Source organism: Canis aureus, chromosome 18 (assembly GCF_053574225.1).
Source record: "Canis aureus isolate CA01 chromosome 18, VMU_Caureus_v.1.0, whole genome shotgun sequence".
NCBI classification, from domain to species: domain Eukaryota; kingdom Metazoa; phylum Chordata; class Mammalia; order Carnivora; family Canidae; genus Canis; species Canis aureus.
Window position 1 is genome coordinate 35,836,031 of NC_135628.1, and position 19,628 is coordinate 35,855,658.

The following is a 19,628-nucleotide window of genomic DNA, read 5'->3' on the forward strand; positions in this document are numbered from 1 at the left end:
CTGCTCAATACTGATAAGAAGTTCAATAAAGCAGGCTATAAAAATCAATGCTGTTAAATGTTTATTAATTATCTAACACATTGCTTAGCTTACTGAGCACATTTAATACCCCAATACATATTTCAAGGTATGTATGGAAATTTTGCACTTAGGTTTAAAGATACATTTTAAGCATCCTTGCAGTCTCTCTTAATACAAATTTATAAGCATTGTGCTTATTTCTTTTAATCTTATCTTTTATTGAGGATACAATTTCGCTAAAGGTAAGGCAGACAATTTCTATCTGGGGTGAAAAAATCTTAAAACTACATTGTATGTTAAAAACCACTGAAGCATATTGGGCTAAGCTGTACAAGGACCAGATTTCAACATTTGCCAAAATTATCAGTAAATTTAAGACTCATTCTCATTTTCTCAGCCATTATTTTAAACTCCAGTAGCACCAGGAACTGATCTAATCAGTCAGTAATACATAAAGCATTCAGGTCAAGTAGATCAGCACAGAAATGTTTCCTGGTTCCTTTCATTCTCATCTCATAGAGGCCTTTTGTCACTAAGATTATCAGTGCTTGGGTTTTAAAATTATTTCTCCCTTCCAACTACACTAATAAGTTTTAAAATGGCAAGAAAAACAATGACACTATTGAGGAAATAACAATGGAAATGCAAAGGCTGTAACATCTGCCAATAACTCTTTTCTTTCCCTTCATTTTTACTTCATGATCCTTATTCCATTTCCACCCCTGCCTCTGCATCTAACTTGATGTCTTACCATCTAACATAATGCTTTAATTCCAGTATCACTAAAAAATGCATATTTTAAAAATATGTTGGCTTTGTTGAAAATATATGTTTCCAATTCTGGTGTCAAGTTCATGAGGTGAGAAACTAACATGTTTTTGGTTAGTAGATGTGTTTTGACCTTACCATTGTCTCTTTATGTTAATATACTCTCTAGTAAAAAAATTTATGTTATGACCTAAAATGACCTGACAAAAATTTAGTCACATAATGCTTTTCCAAGTCCTAGTGCCTAAAATTCTGAGATTAGGGATTTATGTCTTGGAGTGTTGAGCCCTGTAAGATGTCTAAAAGTTTTGCTTCGACTATTTGGATGGCCTAACCACTGCTGGTTTCATAACTACTCTTCATATAGCTGTTAGGATGAACTTTCCATAATCAACGTATTTCATCATTTCTTTCTTAGTATAAGATTGGTAGCTCATTCCCTGAAGGATAAAATCAAAACTCTGTAGTAGTATTTACATGGTCTTCATGTTTTTGCAACAACTTTTCTTCACAGGTTTGCCTCCATGAACCCTACATTCTCTTCTCATTCATCTATGTGACCTCCTCCATCATGCACCCTATATTCCTTACCAATCCATAAATGTACCCTTTATTTAGGTACTTATATTATATTCCCATGTATCCATATATCTTCCATCATGCAACCCTATTTTGTCTTTCCATTGAACTTCTCACTGTTCCCCATGTTATCTCAAAACCTTTATGCCATATGGTAAGGATATCTTCAACCGAACATTTACTGTCTGATACAGTCCTACTCATTTCAAAAATCAAAATTAATCTCTTTTGTGAAGGTTTTCTGTCATCATCTAGATTTTCTATCTAATTCCCCACCCTATTTTATCTCTTTTTGGTGGGATACTACAGTACATTATACATATCCATATTTTGGGGTCTTCTCATTTTTAAAATAATTGAATTACATTGTTTTCAATGCAAATTAATATCTTGTTATGACTAAGTTTAAGAAAGACCTCACTTAAAAATATCTACTGCAATAAATTATCCTGTATGTATTATTTGTTAATTACTAAGAGATAGAAAGGGATTTAGACAGACTAATATTGAAAGACAACTCAGGAATCCTCTCAGGAAAATTTCCTTAATGATAAAGAGGAAATAGTCATGTTTATTCCTGATTTGAACAAATTAGACAGTAAGAGTATTAAGTTTAACCTATAAAGTATGATCTTCAGGTGCCATATTTTCAGGACTTGATCTAAATATCATAAATTCTGGCTAGTTGTCTGAATGCTATTTTACATTCCAATCTGTCTCTGCTTTGAGATAGTCTCACTGAAACTTTCCAACTCCAAAGTGAGTCTTTTTGGGGCTTCAACTTTGGGGATGTAGAGCAGTTTCCAGGCAAAACTGGAAACTGGTATCCTGGTATCTCTGAGATGTGTGTGTGGGTGTGTGAACATGCGTGTGCGCTTGCTGGCGACTTATTGATAGTTATCTGGTTATGTCTTCAGTATCTTACATACTGAGTAGACATTATCTAAAATTCATCCAGTTTTACCAGGGGCTTTATTATCATACTTCCTTTTGAAGAGAAGAGTATTACTGTAGAATTAAAATTAATTATCTTTTCAAACTAGATAATTTTTGTAGGATAGAAGATAGAGCAATATAAAATATGTGAAACAAAGTAATAGAATTATCACTTGAAGAAGATAAAAGATTATTTTCCATAAAATATTAATTTTGTTTATATTTTATTTATAATCAAGTGGACCACAAACAGCATATTCTTTTCCAGTATAATTACTACAAAGAAAACTTAAACAGCTAACAGGAGGCTAAATGCTTGGGGCAATGTACTGCTGATGAATGACTATGGGATAATGATAAATGAATCTCATTCTAAATTCTGTCAACGAAATAAATCACTTATGTCATCAATTTCATTAATATATTAACATTCCACTCAACCAGTATACCTTTTACTTGCCTTTTCCAGGGAAGCCTTTTCATTTCAGGCATATTATCTTGAGCTTTATGGAACTGCAAAACTATAATTAATTGTGGTCACTCTACACAGAAAAGCCCTTTGGTAGGCATCATTTGTTGGGAACTGGCCTTTGTATCCCAACTACCTAGTCAACCTTTAGGTGATGAAAACATAATTTTTCTGCAAAATGGGCATGGTTCCTGGAAAGTATGTGCCATGCCACAAAGGATAATTAATATTTCTGATAGAGTGTCCTAAATGTAGACATGGAAAAGATCTGGCTTGTACAGAGGTGAAAGTAGTCACAAGTTGGTACTCTACGAATGCAAAATGGAGCATAATTTTTTTAAACTTTAAAATGGAGCATACTTTAAAGTAGAAGCTTCCTCTATATCCTCCACCTAACTTGGAAAATTTTAAAATGAGATAATACTTTGTTCAAGCACTTTTTTTTTTTAAGATTTTATTTATTCATGAGAGACACAGAGAGAGGGCAGAGACACAGGCAGAGGGAGAAGCAGGCTCCACCCAGCAAGCCCAACGATGTGGGACTCGATCCTGGATCTCCAGGATCACATCCTGGGTGAAGGCCACGCTAAACCGCTGAGCCACCTGGGCTGCCCCAAGCACTTATTTTATGTAAATCTATAGTATATCAGATTACAAGGATTAAGGTAAATTCAAATGGAGAGTTTTAGGGTTGCTTGAAAAGAACTTCTATTAAAAGTTTCATGAGCTAACGCATCTGTTTCCTATAAAACTGATAGCTATTAGAATGTTGAATAGTAATAAAGTACCAAATAAAATAGTTATCTTAAGTTATCCTAAGGTAATGTTCAAAATTTTAATTATAAACTTTTTCAACTTGGAAACACAATTTATTATAATTGTTACCTAAAATTTTGTAAAGGTCATGTAGATAAACCAGAGAATGTTCATATTTAGTATGTATTATTCACAAATTTTATGTATATGTGTGTATTCATTCAGTCATTGGATAAATATTTATTTGGCACCTGTGATGTCTCAAGCACTGTGATAAGCTGGGGAATAATTGTGCACAAGACAAAGTCTTTGTTTTTTACTTTCTAGCAGGGATGATTCCAACTAATCAATAAGTATATTTATACATACTTTATTGCATTAATTTGAAGATACTTTTAAAAAATATTTATTCTCTAAATGCAGATACATCTTATAACTATTGAGCAGGATATGAAATTAATATAATTCTTATTGTCTGACAGCATTGTGAGATTGAGAAAACACCGCCAACAAAAGTTACATAATGAGGGTGAACTGCTGAGAAGAAAATCTTAGAGACAATAGTGTAGAAAACCCTAACTCCTCATGTCACTACATATTGTGTTATGTTGAAAAACACAGATGTTGATAATATTAAGTATAATATTAAGTAATAGGTAGAGAAATTGGATATTAAAATGAAGTTTTAGGTATATCTTCACTAATTTCTTTCATTTGCATTTTTCTTCTATGAGTACATAAGAGAGTGATACATGATTAAGGTATAGGCCTAATTTAGTTTCAAAGGTCTCTTTTGTTAAATATAAAATGGCAATTGTAGGCATTAAGAGAGGATTTTGTTAGTAAAATGGGTAGTACTTTTTCAATAGTGATTGTATTAGCTATTGATTTGTAATAGTATACTATAAAATTTAATGCTTCAAAATAACAATAACCATATTAACCTCACAGTTTCTATGAGGCAGGAATTATGGAGTTGCTTTGCTGGACAGCTTTCATGTGTCTTCTCTCATGAAATTGTAATCAGAATGTTAGCTGAGACTGCGGTCATCTGAAAGCTTGGTTGGAACCAAACCTTTTGATTCAAGGTGACTCAAGGGCTCAGAAGTTAGTGCTTCCTTCTAGAAGGAAGGCTCACTTCCTCTGTTGGCCTCTTAATAGGCTTCATGAGTATCTAAGGTTGCTGACTTTTCTCACAGCAGGCCACTCAAGAGACTCAGACTCATTGTCACTTCTAAACATTTTATTCATTAATGTAGTCTGGCTCTCATTGAAGAGGATGGGAATTCGGTTAATCTTTTAAAGGGAGGAGTATTAGAGAATTTATGTACATATTCCAAAGCCGCAGTGTTTCAAACTGATGGTACTTCTTATACATGATATGTTACAGATTATTGAAATATAATAAGCCCTAAAAATAAATCAAGTGGGGTAGGATAGGATGAAAGTAACAGGGTTCTGCTACTTTAAGAATGGTCTTACTGAAAAGATGGATGAAAAACTTAACCAAGTATAAATCTCTGGTAAGAAAGTTCCTGACAGAGAAATGCTGGTGCAAAGCCTGAAAGTATCAGAGAATCTGGCTGTGCTAGCAATTAGCAAGGAAGCTAGCAGAACTGCCTTACACATTTTTCTTTAGGGTATTTTATAAATGGTTTTATTAACAAGTGACATTTTTACAAACAAGTATAATTTTTTTATTAGTATATAGAATAAGTGTTAATAAGAGTGATGAATCTTTGAAGAGTTTGAGATTATCCTTTTATAGCATTTTCTATCAGAAAACAGTACTCAGAAGGACTTGCTATGCTTTCTCCAGCATTTCTAGAAACAATTTTAAGAATAAATATTGGTAGGGCACCTGGTGGCTCAGATGTTAAATGTCTGCCTTCAGCTCAGGTCATGATCTCCAGGTCGTGGGATTGAGCCCATGGGATCCAGCCCCAAATTCGGGTCAGCTCAGTGGGGAATCTGTTTCTCCATCTGCCTCTCCCCACTGCTCTCTCTTTCTCTCTCTCTCCCTCTCTCAAGTGAATAAATACTTTAAAAAAAAAAAAAGAAGAAACATTGGTTTTACACCATGCAATTGTGTTTTCCATAAGCAATATTATGTGTTTTGGAATAACTTTCTTGAGAATTTACTTTATTACCTCTAGATTCTATTGCTAAATCTTTAAATTTATTTATCTGAAAATTATCTTCAAGGCTCTTCTACTTTCTCCTACTTTTATTCATTCAACTCAGTAGTAAATACATGAAATCTTTACTCAGTTTCAACTTTAAACCAGAATGGGCAACAAAGAGCAGTTCTTTACTGAAAAATTATTCAATCAGAACAATCACTTGGTATGCAGTTGGCTCTGCTGAATGGAAGTACCATGTTGGCCAACATAACAAGTTTTCTCCCTCAGCTCTCACTATAGAAGTGACTGAATCTGATTTTGTAGTAAATGTTGAATGACTTATCTTTATAATAAAGCAGCACTTTCATCAAAGGTGATTTCTTTCTCTCAAAGTTTCTGATTTTTTTAAAAAATTATCTTAATTTCTATTATGAATTTTTTCTCTTTCTCGTGTTTGTGGTTCACTAGGCATCAAGATACAGAGAAAATTGTAATGCATGGATATGTTTTCCATAGATATAGATATTTGCATATTCTGTTCCCTCTGGTTAATTAAGTACTGGTTTAAAATGACCATGATTAACAAATTGGTCAGTGATTCTCAAAGTGTGATCCCCAAATGACAGAAATAAATAACTGTTAGAAATAATAACTCTTGGGTCCCAACCCAGATCTGTTTCAACACATCTTCCAGATTACGCTAATATTTGCTCAAATTAGAGAACCACTGAGAGACAATATTAGACTTTACATATTGCTGCTTACATTAGTCATATGAGAGATCTGAGAAGGCTTATTAACACCATTAAAGCTTGTGGTTAATTATTTTCAAATTATCAGTACATATGAACACCATAAAATCAGATCTCTGTAATAAAACCAAAGGAAAAAAAAGATAAAAAACAGATGAAAGAATTCTTTTTATTTGTGGTTTGACTCTCTTTACTCCACTCACTTTTTTACAATGTTAAGCATCATAGAAACTGAAAATGCTTCAGGTAAATATTCTAATGAGGGTAACTTCTGCACTGGAAGATTTGGGTGAAATGATAATTATTCAATCTATCAATAAAGATTTTTGGCCAAAAAAATGCTGTCAGGGTGAAAAAATCATATAGACTTTTAGTAAATTCTAACTTAGAATTCAAAACTATTCTTTCTCAAAATTAAAAAAAAAAATACAGAAATGTGAAGATGTTAATCTACATATCCATTTACTAACACATCCAATGAAGTATTTGTAAAATTCTTAGCATTTATATCTCACTCAGAAGAACAAGAAAATCCAGTAACCTACTAGAATGTTAATGTGTAATTTACTATAGGTTCTCAAATGGGAAGGGTGTATGTGTGAATGGACCAAGACTTTCAGGAGGGGTAAATAAAAGTTAAGAGACACATCAGTCTTTTGGCTCTAATCAAGTTGGGAAAGGTAACAATGTTACAAAAAACAAAACTAAATCTCTTTCAGGAAACATAAGAAACCCTTCTTCCATTATCCTGTCCTTTTTCAGAGACTCTATTTTAGCTTTGTAAATTTCCATCCCTTCTCTGCTTTTTCTACTAAGTTTTGTTGTTACATAAGTTAAATAGGTAAATATCACATATCCTTAGGGGAGAAATAAATGAATTGCTGCTATACTCAAATAACCTTTTCTTATTCAATGTAAAAAATAATAATGTTTTAATCACAACAGATGATATAAAAACTTCAGGGCACAATAATCAAATGGAGTAGCTAACATGGGGTAGAGAAGGAATGGATAGTTAGTATCTGGAGGCTACAGAAAATAGTGGAAAACAGAGTGTTCTTTTTTTTTTTTTTTACAATTCTAGGGGAAAAATTCAAGTTCTTATTTTGTATATTTAAGAAGTTAAAACCAATTATCTTTTTGCTGAGGTTCTTATATTTGAAGACATCTAAGTGTAATACCACATTGTACAAAAAGTATAATTAAAAATTTCAAGTAACTTTAGATGTTTAAATATATTACTATATTCCTTATTCTTTTAAGTGTTGACTGATGTAAGAACAATTTTTTTTTGTTCCAAGTAGTTTAAGATTGCCAGCATAGATGAGCTCATAAAAAAAACACATTGTTAAAAATTAGAATCTAAAAATCTATGTGAGAATTCTAATTGCTCCAGAATGGAAACATGGACATTAGAATGACTTACATTAGAGTAATTTGTGATGTAGAGCTAAATTCTATTCTAAGGTAGTGTTAGACTAAGACCTCCTACTATAAGTGGAGACACTCTATGGTACATGAAACATAGATGACATAGACTTTCCTGCCTTCAGTATTAAGGCATCATAAATATTTGTTAAGAAAAGAATTAGGGTGACTAAAAATTGCACATGCAAAATTATCTCAAATTTTATAGCTTTACCTATATGATAAATGACTTCTTTCTTTTACTCTTTGACATGTACCCATTAAACATTGAAATAATTGAAAGTAGATTTATTTTGTATGTCTTTGTTGGAATTATAAAGATAGCATGCAATTAAAATTAGATCTATTAGCTTTCAAATATCAGATATTTGAAAAATGTTTAGAAAAGTTTTTTCTTATTTTTTTAAGATGACGGAAGCATTTGAGAATAATTGTTACTCCCAAAGAAAATATACATGTTTTAAAACCTAACAACTTCAAAGGTGAAGATACCAAGTAAATTGTCTTAACAAGATTACAAAACTTATACAAGAAACTAATTACATGACATGGAGTGCAAAACTCACAACCAGGTAGGATATAAACTTTTGTAGTTGGCATCTTTCTGTGATTTCAGGAGGAAAAAAATAGGTAATGGCTAAAGATCAAAGAAATATTCAATTACAATTTTGGGAACAGTCATTCTTCTGCTAAAGAAATAAGCAAATCATATGTCATCATTGTTTGAATGATGAAATATTTTGATGTTTTAGGCAAGAACAAAAATTATCTCAAATCCGTATGTCAGTATGTTTATTTGTGAAGTTTTCATTATGACTATCTCAACTTATGAGACTGAAAATATTTCTGTAACAACAAAGACAGTACAAAAGACATAGAAAGTCTACAGGAGTAGAGAATTACATACATTCTAAGTCAGCTTATTATTTTTTAAGTAGAAATTGTAAAAAATGTTGAAGTGGAATTTTTGTTAGAACCTTCTATGTTAATGAGCATTAGACATTTTTCATTTTCTCTTGTTTTTATTGTTGTTTTTCTTTTATAAGCAATACTAAGCTCAATATAAGTGTGTGAGGTGCCTAGTAAAAAGGCAAATTTAATATCAATTTACATTAATAGGGTATTGTATTAATATTTGGAAGTGGCTGAAGTGCAAAGACTCTGAAATCAAATTGCACTACTTTACTAACTGCAAGTTATTTAACCTTTCTAAATCTCAGAAACTGAGACTGATAATATTACCTCATAAGCTTTTTGTAGAGTAAAATGAAATACTGTGCTTAAAATTTTTTACAAAATTTGAACCAAAGTGAATTGTCTTAATTCCTAAATATAATAAAATTATTATTATTGCTATTATGGGGTGATAATGATTTGGGACTCTATTCAGATTTCAATTATTCATCTCAATTGTTTATCTCCAATCTCACATACATACCCTTCTTTACAAGTATCTATCTGTAAAGAGAACAAATAATAAATTATGATCAGAGGGAGAAAATGATTTGAACACATTTAAAGTCATTTTAGAATTTAAAATTTGTAACAGCATTATTCAAAGCTATGAGATGTCTTAAGAGGTAATTGTTTTATTTTCACAAAAATGTGTTCAATCATTACCTAGAAACCCCAGCAAGGATGCTGTAGATATTCACAGACATCTCGTGAAATTACACTACATGGTCTTTAAGATTGCTTCCTACTTTGAGAGCATACAATACTATGACAGCTCTGACTGGAAAATAAGTGGGTGACTGTCTTTTAGTCATTCCATTCTTCTTTCCTTTAATCCTCTTCATACTGGTTGAGACAATGCATGATTTTTGGCAACTACTAATATGGGAATGGAGTGGGAATTAAACATAAAGACAGTGGTGATTGATGCTATAATCTCACCCCAGCAACAATGGCTATTGTTTTCCTGTGTCACGACTATGGACATTGGATTAAGAAGTTATTCAGAAAGCTTATGTAAGAACAATGTGGCCAAAGTATGGGTAATGGTAACAATATAAGGAAATAGAACATTATGGTTTATTCACGGATAAGCAACAGATTAATTTGTAGGATGATGCTAACTTCAAGCATTTGTTTTATTAATACCTAGCTGTGCAAATTTAGAAGGTGGCTTCTGCTCTTTGGGTCTCAGTTTTCTTATGGGACATAGAAAGAAGTATCCCAGAAGGGATCTTAAGTTTCTTTAAATCTCTAGGAGTCCATGATAAATTTATGAGGTCATATAAACCATATCATTTCAAAATTTATTCTTAGTTTCTATTTACTTAAAATGACTGGAAAATAAAAAATACTAAGTATTTGCATTAATTGTAATTTATACATGATGAGTTTACTGTCATAGTAATTTAGCTTTTATTTTCAATGTAGGTTTTCAATGTGGTCAGTCCTAATAATGATATTCCTGAGAATGTCTTCTATCTTTTTAATATTATGAATATAAACACAAAAATTTCATAAGCACTTGGATATTATGAAATAAACCAGGTAGCAACAATTATAGTCATGTACAATAAAAGATAATAGGTATTCACCTGACAGATTCTTTCTGTACATTCTTATTAATTTCACTCTTCTAGAAATAAAATATTCATGTATTGCAATAGAACTGCTTCTCATTTCTTTTATCTCCTCCTAAATGTTCTTTTCTTTTTATATCTGTTAACTGTTTTTACCATCTTACCTTGCCAAACTGCTTTATACATATTATTTTTTCAGCAGCAATAAATGATTGTATGATTATTGTAAAAAAATGAGAAAATATACGACTCTAGAAATAAATGTTAAGGCCAGATTAATTGTAATCTATTAAGAAGGATCTGTAAAAATCTTTGGATTTCTTTCATCAGAGGATATTAGATCAAGGTAGTGACATAATATTATGTTAAATAATGTTAAGTAAATTCACTCTGTTTGCCTAGTGCAAAGTAGAATGCAGGGGCCAGAAGGAGAAGCAGAGACATCGGTTACGATGCTATTAAGAAGCATAAGGGAGAATAAAAGGCTTGAATCAGATGGTAGCAGCCAACGTGAAGAAAAATGGTTAATTTGGAGATATATTTTAAAAATAGAGCCAAGAGGATTTAATTGAATAGATATAAGGTATAGAAGCAAGCAAGAAAGAGGAAAATTTGAATCTGAATAAATAGATGGATCGTGGAGCTGTTTACTGAGATGTAGAATGTTAGGGAGGAGATAAACTGAACTTTGTCTTCATCATGAAAAGTTTGAGATACCTAATAAGCATCTGAGTAAAGATGTTATTGTTAAGGGGGGTAAGCATTTGGAGTTCAGGGACATGTGCAGGCTGGAGGTAATTTGGGTGGTCTTTCATGTATAAGTATATTTAAAGTAATGAAAAGCATGAGATCACTAAAGACTGGGTTTTGACAGAGAAATATAGAGCTATGAAGACTAAGTCCTGACCAAGTTCTTTAACATTTGGAGGGAAAGAATCCAACAAAGAACACAGAAGGAGCACATTTTAATGGAGAAAAGCCATAGGAGTATGGCGTCCTGAGGCCAACTGAGATCGTTTTTAGGATGAGACTGCAGTTGTAGCAAATAATGCTGAAAAATTAAGTTATATTTTCCTATCTCAAACATGTTTTTAAAACATACTCCTTATTATTTGAACTGATATCTCATCATTTATGTACAGCGTAATTTATTTAACCAGTTTCCTTAACTAATACTAACCAGTATTAGTTTCCATTTGTTGTTGCTTTTGCAAATAACATTACAAAAGCATAAATAATGTTTTGGATTGAAGAGATGAGTTCTTCAGTAAGATAAAACATAGTGTAAAATTTGTTAGAATCACAAGCAAAAGAGGGACGATCAAAAGCAGAAAAAGAAAGATGATGAATGTGGCACTTGGGTGGCTCACTTAGTTAAGCATTTGCCTTTGGCTCAGATCATGGTCACAGGGTCCTGGGATAGAGGGATCCTGTGTCAGGCTCAGCCCTCTGCCCCTCCCCCTGCTCATGCTCTCTGTTTCGCTCTCAAATAAATAAATAAATAATAAAATCTTTAAAAAAAGAATGATGATAAAAAGTACATGTCTTTATTTCTCTCAGGCAGATATCTAAGAGAAAGATTTCTGTACATCATAGGCTTAAATTCATAAGAAATTGCCAAAAAAGCTTCTCAGGAGTTGTACCATTTCACACTCTCACAAGACTGAATGCCTCCTCCATTTGTTTCCCATACCTGCCTACACTTCATATTATTATTCTAACATTTCAGTCATCTTACTAGAATTGCAGTGGCATTTTATTGTTGTTTGAATTTGCATTTGCAATTAATAATCCTTAATAAATTCTCAGGTGTTTATTGGCTATTTAAAAATCTTTAGCAAATTGGTCTTTTTTTTTCCTAGTTCTTTGTCAAATTTTATCTGGAAGCTTGTCTTTTTATTGATATATTAATGTTCTTTCTATACTCTGGATACAATTTCTACGTCAGATTCAGGTATTGCAACTATACTTTCACAAATTGTGATGTAGATATTGATTCCATTAGTGGCATTTTTAGTTTTCATAAGTTTTTTATTTTAATGAGTTAAAATTGATCAATTTTGAAATTTGTAATTATATATCTTTCTGTATCCTAAGAAATTTTTTACCTACCCATGATCATAAATATTTTTTCTTTCTAGTTTTCTGAGAGTTTTTTAAATTTTATTTTGAATGACTGCTGAATTTTATAAATATGTATAGAACATTTTTAAAATTTTCATAAAAATCTGCATACATGGAAATGATTGTATCATTTTATTTTTATTTTGTTCATTTAAGTTACACTGATGCTTCAATGTTCAATTTTGCGTTTCTGGATTTGTTTTGTCAATACTTTGTTAAAGATTTTTGCATTACTATAAATGACTGTTATTGACATAGAATTGTCTGTTCTTCCAATGGTTGTGTCTGATTTTAAATTCAAGATTTTGTTGCCTTCATAAAATGAGTTGAGAAATGTTTCTTCCTCTGCTAATTTCTGAAAGAATTTGCCTAATATTGGTATTATTTCTTTTTAAAATATTTAAAAAGAAGACTGCATCAACTGGGAAGTATACAGAAAAAGGAAATAATAACAATAAAAGTGAAAATAAATTAAATAGAAGCAATCAAACAGAGAAAAATCTACAAAGTAAGTGTTAATTATTTTCTAAAGAATCAGCATAGTTGATCAATCGCTGACTAGACTCAACAGAAAAAAACATTGCCAAATGTTTTGTTTCTGTTGTAAGAAGTTTAGGTTGTAAGAAGATATTTAATTATGAATTCAATTTCTTAGATATGGAGTTTTTCATTTTTTTCTTGTGTCAGTTTTAGATAATTTTCTTATATCTATAAATAAGTCCATTTCGTCTAAGCAGTTGAATTTATGGACAAAAAATAGCTATGTGTGTGGAGACTACAGTAATATTTTTCATTTTGAATCTGATTTTGGCAATGTTTTTTCTATTCAGTCCAGTCAGAGATTGATCAACTATGCTGATTCTTTAGAAAATAATTAACATTTACTTTTGTAGTTTTTTGTTTGTTTCTATTTAATGTATTTTCACTTTTATTGTTATTATTTCCTTTTTCCTTATACTTCCCAGTTGATGCAGTCTTCTTTTGTAATTTTGTACAGTGGAAGCATAGATTATTGATTTACATTTTATTTTTCACAATATAAGCATTTAAAGCTTTGATTTGTCGCTAAACACTATTTTAGATTCATCTCATACATTTTTATTATTTTACTTTTACTTTCATCCACTTTGAACTCATATTTAATTTCCTTTGTGAGGTTGTTGACCTAAGGCTTATATAGTGAAACACAGATTAATTTCCAAATACTTGGGAATTTTCTCACAAATTCTTAAATACATTTCTAGTTTAGTTGTGTTTACTGTGTTCACAACACACTCTGATATAAAATCTTTGATATTAGGGCAGCCTGGGTGGCTCAACCATATGGTGCCACCTTTGACCCCAGCATGATTCTGGAGACCTGGGATCACATCCCTCGTCGGACTCCCCGCGTGGAGCCTGCTTCTCCCTTTGCCTGTGTCTCTGCCTCTCTTTCCTATGTGTTCTCAGAAATGAGTAAATAAAAAATCTTAAAAAATAAAATAAAATAAAATAAAATATTTGATTTTATTGAGACTTATTTTTTGTACACATGAAATAATTTTTAATTTGTGGTGTGTGGGCTTAGTGTTATTTACATATTCATTAAGTGAAAGTGATTACTGATATTATTTAAATAAAATATAACTTTACTTGATAGACTGTTTTTGTCTATCATTCCATTAATTTAAGAGGAAAGCCACTAAAATTTTCTATCATTGTTGCTTTTATTTTTTTTACAAGGAGTATTTTTGTTTAAGATTTTATTTCTTTATTCATTCATGAGAAACACAGAGAGAGAGGCATAGACATAGGCAGATAGAGAAGCAGACTTCTGGTAGGGAGCCTGATGTGGGACTCGATCCCAGGACCCTGCGATCATGACCTGAGCCAAAGGAAGATGCTCAACCACTAAGCCAGCTGAGTGCCCCTTATAGAGTTTTCAGTTTTAATGTATTTTGAAGTTATACTTTTAGTTGCATATATATTCAGGATTGTTATAGCTTTCTGTTACATGGCTCACTTATCATTATGAAACATCCTTAGTAATATTCTTCTACTACAATATTCCTATTTTAAAATATCTCTCCGGTAAAACGTATTTGACTGTTACTTTTTAAATCTAGTAAAAATTTCTTTCAATTAAATAATTTTTGATGTAATTATTGAGATGCTTGAGTCTACTATCTTGCTATTTGTTCTTTACTTGCTCTTTATTCCATTTTTCTTCTTCCCTGACTCTTGGACTAATTGAATTTTTTTGGTGTTTATTTTTTTATCTCATCTAATAGCTTTTTAGTTATGTTTGTTAATTAAATCATTTTTATTTTAGTATTTTCTTTAGGAATTACAATATGCATCTGTAACATCGCTCTCTAGCTTTGAATAAAATGAAATCAATGTATAATGCAATAATCTTATAATAGTATAATTTTATTTATTACTTTTTATCCCTTATGCTGTATTTGTTATATATTTGTTATATATATGATATATATCATAAACTCCATAATGTATTGTTTTTCTTGTTATTATTGCTTAAGTACTCAATTTTCCTTTAATGAAATTAATATAAAAGAAAACAGATTGTTAAAAATCACCCATTAGCTATTTCCAGTGATCTTTATTTTTTCTATCCTATATTTCACTTAAGCCTGAAGAACCTCCTTTAAAATGTCTCATAGTATAGTTCTGGATATGGCAAATGTTTTCAGCTTATATTCTCAGCCAGGATAATTTCCAAATAAGTACTACCCTTATGTAATTTAGAATGAGAGTTCACTTAGGACCTTTTAAATTAAAAAAAAAATTATAAGTGTGTCCTTGAAGAAAGGCAGAATTAAACCATTCTCTTTTTATACTGCTACCAGAACAACAAATTACTTTGCTAAGCTATATTACAAATAATAGTGTGGTTTGCTTGTTAAAGATCATTCTACGTTCCTTTTCTCTTTCAAATAATAGTACTTTGAGAGAAGGGATACGAGTTTGGAAAGAAAAAAAATTGACATTTAAGAAATATAATTTTGAACCTTTATTATATATATTTCTGTTTCTTATTATTATCCCATAATTCACTTTGTAATGAATATTCACTTTGCAGGTTTTTTGCTTTTTAGCTATGAATAGGGGGAAATATGTTTCACATTCTTTCAAATTATTGATAGTTTTAAGGATTGTTTTTTCTAAATCATTTTTATTTTTATAAGGCAATTTTATTTTTAAGGGAATAAGGCTTATTGAGTTTGTCATATGTAAATGCAAAATCCTACAAAATTACTTTTATTAAAAGAAATCTAAGTATCTGGTTCCTGTAGTGGATTTTTCAACTGCTTGAACCTCATGTTTAGTAAGTCTGTCAAACAAGGAGTGCTATTAAAAGATACGCAGCATTAGCTGACTCACAAAGGCTAATGGTTAAATTTCCTTAGCTCTTGTTTAGTTATTATGTTATAAAATAAGAACTACAAAAATAAACATTTATTTGTAGTCATAATAGCTGCCAGTTCTATCATGGTTTCTAAACGAGCATATAATTAACTAAAATAACAAGCTCACAAATATGTACTTGCAGTACAATTTTTGCTAGGTGGAAGCTGGTGAAGTGCAAAGTCCCATGCTGTTACAAATGTTGTTAATATTAAATATCTCTTGGCACTTTTAACCTCTATTAACAAAAATAAGTAAAACTGAAAAAATATTAATGTACTCATATCATTTTGCTTTCTATCAAAAAATATTTTTGCATTTTCTACTGAAAAGGCAAACATTTTATTTCCAATAGCTCTTTCCCTTTCAATCGCAAAGAATTTCCTTTAGAAATGATTAGATTGAAATAATGTATTTTGCTATTTCAAATATCTGTTCATTTACTTTTAAAAATTTTGTTTGTTAAAAATCTTTATTAATTTAGTTGGTCATGGTAATTATTACTACATTAGCAATGAGTATCCTCTAGAATAAATAAAAACCCCTTTAATTAGTAATGGTGCTATTGGGAATAAACTATTTCTTCAAAGGATTCAAAGAATAAATATTGACTATATCTTGGCCTTTATTTTTTTGTTTTTGTTTTTTAAAGATTTTATTTATTTATTCATGAGAGACACAGAGAGAGACAGAGAGGCAGAGACACAGGCAGAGGAGAAGCAGGCCCCATGCAGGAAGCCTGATGTGGGACTCGATTCCGGGACTCCAGGATCATGTCCCAGCCAAGGACAGACACTAAACCACTGAACCACCCAGGGATCCCTATATCTTAGCCTTTGGATGATACATAATCTTTGAGGTACAATGGCCACTAATTTTTTAAATTAATTAATTAATTATTTTAAAAAGAGAGAGAGCAGGTAGGTGAGCAGAGGGAGAGAGACAAGCAGACTACATGCCGAGAAGGGCTTGATCCCACAACCCTGAGATTATGACTTGAGGAAAGATCAGGAGTTGGACACTTAACCAACTGAGCTTCCCAGGCACCCCACAATGGTCACTAATTTTTCTGGAAATTCTTATTTTGCTTTTTATTACAGTGAGGCAAATTACAACTCATAGTTGTTTACTACTTCTTAAAACTGGAAATAAAATAGTACCTAACTCATTATTAGTTGTTGAAACTTCATATGTGTAGTCACATATCGTAAAGATTTAGTGCATACGTCTTTGCCCTGTTGCCTGGTGTATAGCAAGTTCATAGTAACTGCTACCTCTTCCTCTTCTTTCTTTTATTTACTCCCCTCCTCTTCCTTCGCCTCTCCCTGCTTTTATTATCTCACTACTCAGTTATAGTACTTTCACTTTATTATGTGTGTAACCTAAGAATCAATATACTGAGATGATACCCATTATTCATCAAATGACATTGTGTCCATATATATATATCTCATAAGTTATTTATATAAATCTTTTTAAAATTAACACCCATTTGGGGGCATCTGTATGGCTCAGTCAGTTGAACATCTGACTCTTGATTTCTGCTCAGGTCATAATCTCAGGGTGGTGGGATTGGCCAGCCTTGGACTCCATGCTCAGCATGAATTCTGCTAGAGATTCTAATCTCCTCTTTCTTCCTCTGTCCCTCCCTCTGTCTCTAAAATAAATAAAAAGTCTTTTAAAAAATAGTAAATTAACACCTATTTGGCTGATGAGGTTTGTGAATGGTTAATTACCTTACTTAGGGTTACATAGGTATTGGCAATGGAGGTTAAATTTGAATCAGGTTTTGTGTTATATACTATATTAAATTTGCTTTTAATTTTAAATATTAAATTTTATACATAATCTAATATATGAAAAAAATCTAGATAGATAAAAATGATCATTTTTATTCTTTTTCTGTGCCTTTGTTAACCTCTCAATATATTTCGCCCTTATCATTCTTTTTAAAAATTTACTTGTCATACCATATGTGTATATATGCATATACAAATATATCTGGCATATTATATATGTATATATACACATTACTCTGCAACTTACTTTCCTCATTTTACAACAAAGCACATTGCAAACCTCTCTCTAGCTCAATAGACACAGACCAATCCATCTTTGCTATACCAATTCATCCTTAACAGCTGTACAATTTTTCTTTGTAAGAATGTGTATCACAAATTTTTAGTCCATTTCCTTCTGTGTGGGTATTTATGTTATTTTTAGTTTTGTCACTATAAGCAATGTTTCAATAGATAGAGCTATACATTTTTATTTGTATGTTTATATACTCATATATTTATTTCTAGATAATATATTTCTAAAAGTGGAATTACTTTATCAATTGATGTTTGTGTTTTAATTTTTGGAAAATACTTTCAAATTACTTTCTATAATGGCTAAATCTGTTTTTTTTTTTTTTTTTTTTTTTTAGATTTTATTTCATTCATTCATGAAAGACACACAGGGAGAGGCAGTGACACAAGCAGAAGGAGAAGCAGGCTCCATGCAGGAATCCCGATGCGGGACTCAATCCCAGAACCCCAGGATCACGCCCTGAGTCGAAGGCAGACGCTCAACCACTGAGCCACCCAGGCGCCCCTAGAATGGGCTAAATCTATCACATCTCTACTAGAAGTGTTTTGGCTCTGCGTTCTTACTATTATTAGAAGCAATCATCATTTAATATTGTCTCAATGTCTTGGGAGAAATGGTGTCTCATTATTGCTTCAATTTAAAGTTGAAAACACATTCAAACATTGTATTGCCTTTTACAATTTCTTTTTTTTTTTCCTTTTACAATTACTTGATCAGAAATCTTATTTGTACTTTTCACCTGTTTTCTCTTGGATTGTTTATGTTTTTCTTATCAATATGCAGATAATATGCATACTTAGCATCTAGGATAGATATTTTAACATTGTTTACATATTTTTTCTAACTAAATTTTTGAAATTTAAGATTGTTAGCAGTATCTATATGTTTTGAGGCCTCTTGTCCTTTTTAAGAAAGTCTTTACATCCTAATGGTGGACAAATGTTTTCTAATTTTGTTTTCTGAAACTTATATTAACTTATTTTTACTTTTACATATTTAATGTACTTATTTATTGATCACAGAATATGCATGAAGCCAAGTTATAGGTGCTTGGAAAGCCTGAGTATTAAAAAATAAAACAGAACAATGAACAATTGACAGAATTGTGGTATGTATTACAGGAAAAGGTACTATGGAGCAGAGTATGGGGATCAAAGTATAGAGAAGCAGGTATCAGTGCCTAGTTATAAATCTAAATGGAATGGCCAGGTAGCCCTCATAGAAAAGTAAAATTTTAACAAATACTTGAAATTTGTAAAGAAATGAGATGGGAATATAGTTACCTGAAGAATTTTCCAAGCAAGGGAGTTAATGCATAGGTTTTAAGTAGGATGCCTGTTGTGGAAGGAAAAGTGGAAGTACAGTGTACTTGAAATAGAATGAGAGGAGGGGAGGGGAGTAGGAAATGAGGTTAGAGAAGCAATAGGAGTTGTGATAGCAACAATGAGAAAAAGGTTGGAAGAGTAGAGGAAATTAAGTCAGGCCGTTCAGACCATTGGCAGGAATTTGACTCTATAAATGAAATGGGAAGCACTAGCAGGGTTTTGTGGAAAGGAATAATTTGATCTGAATTATTGTTTCAAAAGATCATTCTCAGTGTTTTACTGAGAGTATGTTTTAGAGAGACAATGAAAAC

General features: G+C 31.4%; 1 long non-coding RNA gene across 3 annotated transcripts in view; it reads left to right on the forward strand.

Annotated features, from left to right (window-relative positions):
* LOC144288341 (uncharacterized) overlaps positions 1–18,608 on the forward strand; it is a 164,484-nt gene extending 145,876 nt beyond the window's left edge. For 2 of the 3 annotated variants that reach the window (XR_013356288.1, XR_013356289.1), the window contains 2 exons: positions 8,241–8,404; positions 10,218–10,390. This is a non-coding gene — a long non-coding RNA (uncharacterized LOC144288341). Of the gene's footprint in view, positions 1–8,240; positions 8,405–10,217; positions 10,391–18,329 lie in introns of those variants that run through there. The other variant, XR_013356290.1, reaches the window with a different exon arrangement.
* The last annotated feature ends 1,020 nt before the right edge of the window (positions 18,609–19,628 follow it).